Consider the following 12,557-nt stretch of genomic DNA (forward strand, 5'->3'; position numbering starts at 1 on the left):
ACATAGACTCTGTGCTTTAGTTTGTTACCAGTGTATAAATGAACATAGGCCTTTGTTTTCCGTTCTTTTATTTCATGTTCTCCATTAATGTTATTGCTCTAATTTTACTCACATCCTGCTTCCTGGTCCTTTTTCTGTTGAAAAGACATCAAAAAGTCAGAGATTTTTTCACTCAGATGTGGAATTTAAGAAACAACAACAAAAAAAACGAACAAAGAAAAAAAGAGACAAACCCCCAAACAGACTCTTAACTATAGAGAACAAACTGATGGTTATCAGGCGAGGTGGATGGGAGGAGGGATGAAACATGTGATGGGGATTAAGGAGGGCGCTTGTTGGATGAGCACTGAGTAATATATAGAACTATTGAATCACTATATGGTACACCTGAAACTAATATAACACTGTATGTTAACTATACTGGACTTTTAAAAAAAAGTCACAAATTTACCAACCCTATAATAAGCCGGGTGATATAAAATTGCCTTAATATTGCTATAAAATTAAAACTAATACATATTAATATTGATAACAAATTGCCTTAATAATGGATTTTATAGGAAGACCAAGTAAATCTCAACTGAGAATAGTTTCCTTGTTTAAAACTTAGAAATAAGATATACATAAGAATAAAGCATCAATTTTCCCCATAAAGAAAAAATTCACATTTTATCACCAATATTTGTACTGGAGCAACTGTAACATTATGTTTAAATATCAGAAATGCATATGGGTATACACTTCTTGGTAGCAAACTTTGTGACTGCTTATTAAAAAAACAAATATTTTGAAGCATAATATAGGATTAATTTCCTCATATTAGAAAATGCTTCAGCATATTAAAGCTTCAAACACTTTTAGAGCATCTGCTTGTGTTTTGAGGGAAGTTTTCTGGTCAAAATGTGTTGTCTTTTAAACTCCTTCAAATCCAGAACAGGCAGACAATAATGAATTCAACCCAGGTCCCCGTTGCAGGAGACCTTATTCTCAGTAAAGCAGGTGACCTCTGAGGGGTGTAATGTCATGAGAGCTTGAGCCCCCAGGATCCTCACAACACTTGCCTCTTCCACACAGAGGTCTAAAATTCTGCCCCTAATAAAGCTTTACTTATACAATTCATTCAGTCATCTCAGCACGTAATACTCTTACACATGACGAAACTGAGGCACAAAGAGGTTAAGTAATTTGCCTAAAAATCACACAGCAGTGGAAATGTTGGCTTTTCAGTCCTGAAAGCCTGCCCCAGTCTGTGCTCTTCAGCAATGTGCCTCGGAGCCTCTCATAAGAATTTATCCTTTTTATTTTGGGAACGCCTTCCCCAGGCGGCCCTGGGGTCAGTATTTATAACTGAGAAGAAAAGAGAATGTGCCAGCTTGAGGTGGTGGAAGAGAGCAGGAAGTCAGCAGACACCAAGTGAGCAGGAAGGAGACAAGGATAGGAAAGGAAAGCAGGGTGAAGTGTGTGCTTTCTTCCTGCCTACCATCATCATGCCAGAGACTGGAGAGCTATGTATAATTTGTTGTCCGCACTTGCTTGCAAAAAGCTTCCATATGCTCAACCCAATAAAAGGGGGTTCATTATTGAGAGGACTTTTATCATTGGTCAAAGAAAAAACATAGTAAAAGCAAAAAGCAAACCGGAAGCTGCCTAAACAGATAGCAACTAAAACTGAATAAATGATCAAAGGCAAATAATCAAAATTAACTAAATCAACATATTTCCATTACCCCCAACCATTATCCTAGCATTCGTCATTGGCATCATTACAGTGATACCTAGGTCAGGGCATCAAAATCTTTAAGCTCCAGGCAGGAGCTTCAGGTCATATTTTTTTTTTTAAGATTTTATTTATTTATTTGTCAGAGGGAGAGAGAGAGAGCGTGTATGCACATACAAGCAGGGGGAGTGGCAGACAGATGGAGAAGCAGGCTCCACTGAGCAAGGAGCCCAATGCGGGACTCGATCCCAAGACCCAGGGATCATGACCTGAGCCAGAGGCAGACACTTAACTGACTGAGCCACCCAAGCGTCCCACAATGCAGGTCATATTAATGTTCAGAATTCACTGGCTCTTCATCCCCACACCTGACCTTGTATTATTCTTTATTTCTTTGTGGGTAAAAATATCTTCCAAATAACTGTATACTCCTTGTAAAGTATCTTCATAAAGGATGTGGTCAATATATCTCTACTTTATACACAAATATCATGAAATTATAATTCCAGCTAACTTTTACTGTACCTGATTTTAAAATGTTTAAACAAACTTTCATTTTCTCTTTATTGAAGATCCAGAAATTGGAACTCTAGCTTTTAAAATGAAGTGAGCTATTTATTTATTCTTCCAGATCTTATTCCAATGTCATGCCGTCTTTTACAGTATTCCTTAACAGAAAAAGTTTTTTGTTTAATTTTGCTAGAAGTCCAAAGATTTATTTGTTCCATTTATTCAAAATATTTATGGAGCACCTGCTACACATCAGACACTCAGTAGGTGTTTGGATATAGCAATGAACCCAACAGATGAAGAATACTGACCTGGTGGGGTTTATGTATTAACCACAGGCTTTCATTCCTTTATGGGGGAATCATTTCCCATTATTGGCAGAAATTCCCTTTCTGTGGAGTTAATATGTATCCAGCTTGCCATGACTGGTTTTATGGATTAATTAAATACATAAAAGATATAAATGCAAAAGAACATTCTTTACATCATCTTATGTGTCCCAAGACTATAAAATCCCATAGCAATTTAGTCCTAGCTTTGTGCATTATAGATGTATAAGCTATCCTATACAAAACAAAGTAGAAAATGAAGAAAATTTCTCCAAATACATGTACATTTTAAGGTCTCAGTACAGTTGAGAACACATGGGTTTGAACTGTGCATGAACACTTATACATGGATTTTTCTTGATAAATACAGTATAGTACCGTAAATGTGTTTTTCTTATGACTTTCCAAGTAACATTTTTTCTCTAGCTCACTTTATTGTAAGAATACAGTATAGAATACATATAGCATACAAAATATGTGTTGATCTACTGTTTGTTATTGGTAAGGCTATCTGTCAACAATAGGATATTAGTAGTTAAGTTTTAGGGAGGTCAAATGCTATATGCTGATTTTTGACTATGAAGGAGTTGATGCCCCTACCCCACATAGTTCAAGGGTCAACTGTCACTGAATTCATTATTTAAACAGGATAGAAAATATTCAGTGATGGATTTGGGGCAAAGAAAGGAGATGTAACAGTAGGAAAAGAGGAGGGAGGTTCTATACCAGCAGTTCCTTAATCTCGTCCTGCAGCTTTCAGTGACCTGGGGGTATAAATCCACTGTATGAAAGCTTAAATGCTTTCTCACTTTAAAGCACTCCACTATTAATTATTCAATCAGCCACTGCTATATATACTAAAAATACAGTTGGTGGGAAATTCTAACCTCTAGGTAATATTTATTATTCGATTTCTTCTGTTGCTTTTTTTTAAAGATTTATTTATTTATTTTGGGGGGGTGCACCCGCATGAGCAGGGGGCAGGGCAGAGGGAGAAGCAGACTCTCCACTGAGTAGGGAGCCCAAAGCAGGACTAGATCCCCTGGCAGGATCCCAGGGCTGGATCCCAGGATCATGACCTGAGCCGAGGGCAGCCACTTAACTGACTGAGCCACCCAGGCGCCCCTCTTCTGTTGCTTTTCATCTGTAAGCAAATGTATAGAGTATAAATCAGCAAACCAAATCCAACATTTTTTTTCTAAGTTTTCCAGTACTTATGAAAGGCACTGTCATAGCCTCTGTATACATAAGACAATTTATAGAATACAAAGCATTTACCACTTTCACCCTTAAGAGCCCAGTACACATTTTGAACAGTTGAAATAATGACCAATTTGACAGACACAAAAAAATACAGCAGTTTATTGCACTAATCTTTGTGAGGTGACCATACTTTACCAGTTTCTTAGGAAACACTGCCACCATGTGGTGTTTCATTCTAAAATGAATTTCAAGATTCATTATGCAATTAAACATTGCACTTAATAATATAGAATGAAGAAAGCATTTTTCTTACAATATAACATTACAAAAAACTTAATTTACTAGAATGTATAAATATTCACTAAATGGGTTCTATAGAAATAATTATTTTTGTTTACTAAATATTTTTATATATATAAATATTTTACACTGGTTTTACTTATTTTCATGTAAAAGAATCCCCCCCCCTTTTTTTTTTAAAGATTTTATTTATTTATTTGAGAGAGAGAGAGAATGAGAGAGAACACATGAGAGGGGGAAGGGTCAGAGGGAGAAGCAGACTCCCTGCCGAGCAGGGAGCCCGATGAGGGACTCGATCCAGGGACTCGATCCAGGGACTCGATCCAGGGACTCCAGGATCATGACCTGAGCCGAAGGCAGTCACTTAACCAACTGAGCCACCCAGGCGCCCTAAAAGAATCCCCTTTAATCCTAAACTATGCCACTGAAAAAGAAAACTATAAAAGTTGAAAACATAATGATCAAAAGCATAAGCTGGTTTTTTAAAGCAATTGGTTTCAATTTGGTGTACAAACACTATGAAAATGCTTTGAAATGTGCTTTAATATATAAATACATATATGTTTAATATATAAAAATATAATTACATTTTTGCTCAACTATTGTACTTTAGAAAAATATTAGATTTATGTTTTTCCCTTCTTTATATTTGCAGGCTCACTAAGGATTATTAAACAATAATGAAATTAACAGGCAAACAAAAGGAAACCTATAAGGGCATATAATGTTTGTTCTCATATTCAGAGAAGAAAACAAATTTAAATACCTGTAGGAAAGATAAAGTACAGCTCACCATTTTTATTTTGAAAATCCTTATTGGTAAATGTTCTTTCTTATATCCTGCCCAACTCTGTCATTTAACCATTTAAAGAGTTTTCCTCTATATTTGTCTTCAGTTGGAAATTAAAAAGTGATTCCCTAGTTTCTAGGAGTTCTTCCCTTCATTATTATTCTCCACCGAGTGAGGATTACTATATCACACCTAAATACACACTAACAAACAACACCTGTTGATAGGTGTGACAAAACTTTCTCAAGAATGTGAAAAAAAAGTGGTAAGAAATTTGAATAAAAAAACTAACATTTGATTTTAATTTAAATAAATACATTGATATATTACATAAAGTATTTTAAAATTTTATTTGAATTTAAAATAGCAATGTGACCTTGCTAAAATGTGATGATCAAACCCTTAATGCTTCAAATAAAGGTTTCTTGGATGGTGGCATGCTTAATTAAATACATTGTCTTTCAGCTGAGACCCATCTGGCTTGTAGGAGAAAAAAGGTGCAGAAAGCTTAAACTGAACAAAGAAGGCTTTAAAAAAAAAAAAAAGGAAAATCGGTCTCATCAAAATTACACTAAAACTGATTTCAAATTGCTTTTCAACCTAGTCTCAAGAGAGTTACTCCTGTAAGAAAATTACCCAAAGAAAAATGAATGAACACATTGAAATCCTGTTAATTACTGTATAGTTTTTTCCCCTTTCAAGTTTTGTTGTTGTTATTAACCTTATATTCAGCCATCCCATTTAATATCAGCCAGTTCTTCTGTCTCAAACAGTTTCGCTCTTAAGTGATAAATTCAGTTGTTACTGAAATCTTACGGGGAAAGCTGTCCCAATGACCATTGCAAATTTCAAGAATTAGAAATAGTATTGTGACTAAACCTAGCATGATTTTCTCCTGCCTATTCAATAATCTTTAATATCCAGTCTTGTTCCTTGACTACAATATTTCACATGGCAACATATCAATGATTCTTGTAAAATGAACCAGAATAGATTTATTTTAGACTAAAAAAATGTCATTAGAGATGTGAGGGGAAAATATTTCGCTTCTTGAAACTTAGGACATCAAAATCTCTACATCAATGGATGCAGATAAATCCATGAACAAAGTTCTACAGGAAAATATTGCTATAAAGTGTAGGTAAGACAAGGGGAGTATCTCTCCTGGACAGAGATTGAATGAAAAAAAAGGGAAAAACTAGAAGTTAGTAAAACTGCACTGAATGGAGCAGAGAAAAAAAATCTCCCCTTCCCCCCAAGTCTTCCGCATAAGAATAGAACAGAAAGAGGAAGATTTTTCCAAGGAATTAAAATAGGTTTGTAATAACTGAAGTTAATTTTTTAAAAGATTTTATTTATTTATTTATTTATTTATTTATTTATTTATTTGAGAGAGAGACAGAGATAGTGAGAGAGACTACAAGCAGGGGAGGAGAGGGAGAAACAGGCTCCCCACTGAGCAGAGAGCCCCACGCAGGGCTTGATTCCAGGAGCCTGGGATCATGACCTGAGCTGAAAGCAGACACTTAGCTGACTGAGCCACCCAGGTGTCCCATAACTGAAGTTATTAAACCAGAATAGTTTTCTCAAGTTTACATTTATTGCTATTTAATAGAGGACACTTCTCAAAATTTCTGGTTTGGCATACATGTCATAGAACACATTATTAGTCAATATTATATGGATGATTAGTTTAATAAATGTTACTAAGATAAATCTGGGAACGAATGTAAAGCTATCTTTTGGGTAAAGCTGAGTTTCCTAAAACTTTCCATCAGTATTTGAAAATAATCTTACTCCTTTACCAAGGATATTTATTAGGCATCATTTAGTATATGATAGTATACTAGGTTTTAAAATCTAGTCTCCCAGGGGCGCCTGAGTGGCTCAGTTGTTAAGCGTCTACTTACAGCTCAGGTCATGATCCCAGGGTCCCGGGTTCGAGTTCCGCATCGGGCTCCCTGCTCGGCAGGAGGCCTGCTTCTCCCTCTCCCATTTCCCCTGCTCGTGTTCCCTCTCTCGCTCTCTCTCTCTCTCTCTCTCTGTCAAATAATTAAATAAAATCTTAAAAAAAAAATAAAATAAAATCTAGTATCCCAGAAAAAAAGTGAAATAAATATCACAATTCTAATGAGAGTCTATTATGTTAAAAATTAAGTCATTTTAAAAATTAAGTCATTTAAAAATTAAGTCATTTAACCTAGTCTCAATAGGTAGCAAAGATTTTAGTAACCTGTGGCTTTTTAATATTATTTACTCTGTTCCATTTATTTCTTTTTCTTACACTTTAGATAACTTTAATTTAAAAACACTGAATTTTAGGACATTTAACCCTACTGACATCAGACTCCCCCAAGGATAAAGACTGCCCTTTTCCTACTATTTCAAAAGGAGTGCAACTTCCTCAATTCAAAGTATCAGCTATGAGTCAGACACAAATCAGTTTAGTCAGTATTTTTAAAGCAGAAGTTGGAAAAGTTTTTGTTTTGTTGAAGAATTGTCTGTTATGTGTGAGTGAGTATATTCCATTTTGCTTCATTTCAACAAAAATAGTATCAGAAAGCTTGAAGAATGCTAACGTTTTAGATTTTAAATCTTGCAAAAAATGTCTGTCTTTTTAGGTTTGTGTCCTCATAGATTTTCAGAATAGAATGAAGGAAGGGGAAGTAGAAAATACTAGAAATTTTATACATGAAACACAAATTCAGTAAATGGAAACAATTATTGATATAAATAAAAAGTAACTATGAAGAGAATAAAATGCCAAGTAAATAATTTTTTTTAAATGTTTGCTTGGTATTTTTCCCCACCAAAGGCACTGATTCTGATTCTGCTTTCTCATAAAAAGAGAGAGAGCTTAGTAAATATTAGGGAGGATTAAAGATATGATAGCACCAAATTTAGACTTTCTCCTTGACATAATTATCAGAGAATTAGAAGGGAATTGGACAAAAAAAAAAAAAAAAAAAAGAATGACTTCCTTGATTTGAAGTTCATTTGTGTAACAACTGAAATCATTCAAAGAACAATCAGGAAATGTGGCCCACTCTCTGGGAAAAGGTGATTTCCCTTTTTCTAACCTCTTCAACTCTATGTGAACATCTCATGTATTCTGCACAAAAAAGCAAAGACCATAAATATTTTAGAATTTCTAACTACTGATTAGAGCATGTCGCATATAAAATATTCTTCATTAGTATTTGCTCATCCAGCACCTGCCTTGCTGGCATGCACAGATGTCATATAAACCTATTATTAGTTGTGCTTGAAGCAACCCTATAGTATAATCTAGATCATAAGCAGATTTTTTTCAAGAAAGTGTAAGTTCTAAAAGACCATAGTGTGTATTTGCTCTCTCTCCCTATTTGCTCAAATAAAACGGACAAAAGATTTTTTAAAATAAGATAAATTTAAGACATGAGTACATTTATGAACATACTTAAGGCATGACTATACACATATATAAGACATCTAATACATATATGTAACTCCACAGTAGTATAACATATACCCGATTCAAGTCCCTACTTTTATTTGGGCTTGGATGTGATTTATTCAGTATCCTGCATCTATTGACTTTCTTCCAAAGCATTTGATTTCTTTGTGTTCCTTGCAACATTTTTCTGTGAGCACATCTTCTGCGGTAACTATGTTTTCTAAATTTTCATAATCAGCACTGTTGAGATATAATTTCTATATAGTAAAAAAGTAGCATGCATTTAATGTATGGAGCATTCCCAGTACCCCAACAAGTTTTCTCTTAACCCCTTGCCGTCATTTATCCCACCCCAGCCCTAGGCAACTACTGATATCCTTTCCGTCATTACAAACTAGTTCTGTGTTTTTCTAGCATTTCAGGTAGGAAGAACCATACAGTATGTACTTCTTTGTTTCTGGCTTCTTTTACACAGCATAATGCTTTTGAGATTTATCCATGTTTTACATGTTATCAATAGTTCATTCCTTGTATTACTGGATAGTGGTTCATTGTATGGATGTAACGCACTGTTTATCCACTCACCAGTTGATGGATATTTTGCTTGTTTTTATTTTTTCACTTTTTCCTTCTGTGAACATCTATGTGAACATGTTCATCTTTACATGTGTCTGCAGACACACTCTATCTCTTGAAAAAATACCTAGGCGTAAAATGGCTGGGTAAGGTGATAAGCATCTGTTTTATTTTGTGAGAGATCGCCCAACTGTCTCCCACAGTGGTTTTGCCGTTTTCTATTCCTCCCAGCAAGTACGAGGGTTTCAGCTGTGTGGCTTTATCACTTCTCAGCCCAGGCTTGACATGGTTAGTCTCCTTGCCTGTGGGCCACAGAGCTCCAGCTCCCACCTACCACTGCTTGTTCTGCTTGGTTTCTAGCACCTGGAAATTTAACTTTCTTCTTCTGAAACCCAGCTATGTAATTTTAATAGTTCTTCTGTAATTGTCTGTATTTGTAATGAAGGGCTGTGTTTTCCAACATAAGCTCAGCCTGCCATGTTGACTAAGGGTTCCAAAACTGGTACATGATGAAACTTCAGGTCAAAGAGATCGCGTGATTTGAACAGCATAGAAACTGATTACTGAGAGAGTAGAAAAGTGATAGTTCATGCATACATACATACGTACGTACATACATACGTACATACATACGTACGTACATACATACATACATACGTACGTACATACATACATACTCTGTTGGGCTTTGATTAATCTTGAATGGAAATTTTTCATGCACCGCTTCACAGCAAAAAGTAAATCTAGCTTGAGTGCTGCAAGCATATAGCCTATAGTATTTACCACGTAATAAATGTCCATAAATGTTTTTTGATGATTATAAACAGCAGCTTGTAAATTCTTGTAAACAGTATGATTACAAACATACATGGAAAGATCACGTTTTTCAAATAAATATTGGAAGAAAATAGAATTTAAAATACTGTTGAGAAATTCAATACTGTTATTTTCAAGTTGTGGAGGATTAAGTTTGAGGCTTATGGAAACCCATCTTCTTGGTCTTTTAATGACTAGATTTTTAAAAACTTACAGTTGGTATATTGAGTTTTTTAAGTGATTTGCTAATGTGTTTGTTCTACAAAGCTCTATGCCCTCCCCCACCTCCCTGTCAAGTTTAACAAAGATAATTTTATTCAAAAAAAATTTCTGAGTACAACATTAGTCCAGTCCATGTCCAAACTTTGCTTGCTACAGTTTTAACCACTGGTGAAATTGCCATGTTTTATAATACTTGTTTCTTCATTTATCGAGAGAACACTTATTTTTAAAGGACGTTTACAATAAGAGATTTGGGCGTCCTTGACAAAAAATGTGGGATTGAAACTGCATTTCTTTTTTGATTTTTGTTAAATAGATTCGTTGATTATTTTCAAAGCGGGGAGTGTCAGTCAATGTCGATTCCATTTTGTCCTTCAGATTTAGCCAGACCCTGCTCCAATATTATCCAACTTTTCAAAAACATTTGGGATCATTACTGCTACATCTGTTTCCACATTCTAGGCTAAATATAGAAATAAATGGATGTTAGAAGTATAGCTAGCCAATTGGCACATATAAATGTCTAGTCCATTTATATCAGTCCAAATACGCCTCCCCTAATTTAATTTAAGCCTAAGTGCCTTGAATTGTTAAAATTAGCAAAGGAAGAAGATAAAACAGTATTATTTACAAGCACCGAAACAACCCATGGAAGATCAGGACCAACAGCTTAAATTTTGATTAAATGACCAGTTGAAAACAAAAAGTAGCTATAGGCTGAGCCTCAACCATAAAGAAGCCATGACACTTAGAAAGATAAGCTAGTTCATACAAATAATACAAAGTTACTAATATAATGAAGTCCGTTGAATTATAAATTGCTACTGGGTAATTTTGGAGTAAGTATAAATGCAGCATCTGCCACATTCATCCATCTTGAGTACATGTCATATGGTGAAATGAAATATGAAGAGCTACTTAAAATTTGAAAATTTAGGCTAAATGCTACTGAACTATTTAGTGTTCCACATTTTCATCCCTAAAAAATCCAATTTCTCTTTTGATTTTTCTTTCTCCTCCACTAGTAGCATTAATATAATTTCTATATCTAGGTAATTCATGGGATAAATCACTAAAAATAAAAAAAAAGGAATTTCAAATAGATTCATTCAAAAAACATGAAGCCATTTTTCAGCATGACGTTATTAGGAACCAAATCCTAGAAATGTTTTCTAACATTATTCTTTGCTAAATAATGGTTGACAAGGAATAAGCAACTTGAGTTTATAATTTTAAAAGAACTGTTAATAAAGTTTTAGTTTCTAATAAAATAAGCATACTCATCAACAGAGTGGAAATAGAAATAAGTATTGGAAGAGCAGTCTTGCAGGAATAATATTTTTTATAGCCCTTTGTCATAAATTTTTCCTGAGACTGTGGCTTTCCTTTTATGACACTCAGCCATTTTTAGTACTGTATATGTGTATCTTAAAAATTAAAGGCATTAGCCCCAAATGTCCTATGCTTTGGTTGTAGTGACAATAATTTAGAGACAGCTTGATTATCATCAGAAGGAGGCTGTTGTATCCACAATGTGAAACATCATGCAGCTGTTAAAAAAGTAAGTTACTTGTTGCTTGTTTGATTCTTGTATAATGTCTAGGACAACCATTTTTGTTAAAAACAAAACAGAAAAAAATATATTATATACATACACACATACATGCAATTGATTATATAAATAATAAACACATGTTCGTAAGACCATAGAAAAATATTTGGTATGATACACATCAAACTGATATAATTGGCTATCTCAAAAAGAGTGGAAAATTACTTTTTTCTTTATTCACCTTTTCTTTTTTTGACCTGTACTAAAAACTATATGTAATATTTATAATTTATAAAAACTAATAGATCAAACAATATTATGGGGAGGGAGGCCCTGAAAATAACAATAAGGGGACTGAGCCATTTCATATGTTCTTTTATAGTTTTCCGTTTTTTATGGGATTGGCTAAACAAGTAATACAGAAACAGGTGTATTCAAAACTAGTTAGTGTTCAGTCACCTTGCTGCGATTAGGGAGCGATCCCTGTGGGTGAGTGAAAGAAGCACATCATCTTCTCCAAAGGCCACCAGAGCACATGTTGGAACGAGACATAAATGGGGAGAAAACAAGCTGGGAATTAAATTAGGAAAGGAGTAAAAATACAGAGAGCTAGATGCATGACAGAGGCTAGCTGCTGAGAAACAGAGCAAACCATGCAGCTCATCTGAAGCAGCGGGGTGGAATGTTAGTCAAGTGGCATGCAAAGGAAACATAGTCGGCTGTCACTTTGGGTCACTTTGTCACTTAGTCAGCAAATAATAGGATCGTGGGTAAGAATGCTGACTTAGAATCAGACTGATGTGGGTCTGAATACTAGACTCACCACTGTTCATATAACTTGACTTCTCTGTATTCCAATTTTTCTCAAATGTAAAATGGAGATAATGAAATTACTTTTTATAGGATTTTGGTGATGTTTAAGTGAGATGATCCATGTAAAGTTTTAAATTAGCACAGTTTGACAAATAATAAGACCTCAAAAACACTGGCTGTGATTATTGCTGGAAAAGATAAAGATCATTTAAAACTTGAGTAAAAAATTGGTATTTAGAATAACAAAAAATCAAAGCATAGTAATTTAGAAGCAAATCACTGGGGCAAGAAAA

Source organism: Mirounga leonina, unplaced genomic scaffold, assembly GCF_011800145.1.
Source record: "Mirounga leonina isolate KUSES-001 unplaced genomic scaffold, KU_Mleo_1.0 Mir_168, whole genome shotgun sequence".
Taxonomy (NCBI): Eukaryota; Metazoa; Chordata; class Mammalia; order Carnivora; family Phocidae; genus Mirounga; species Mirounga leonina.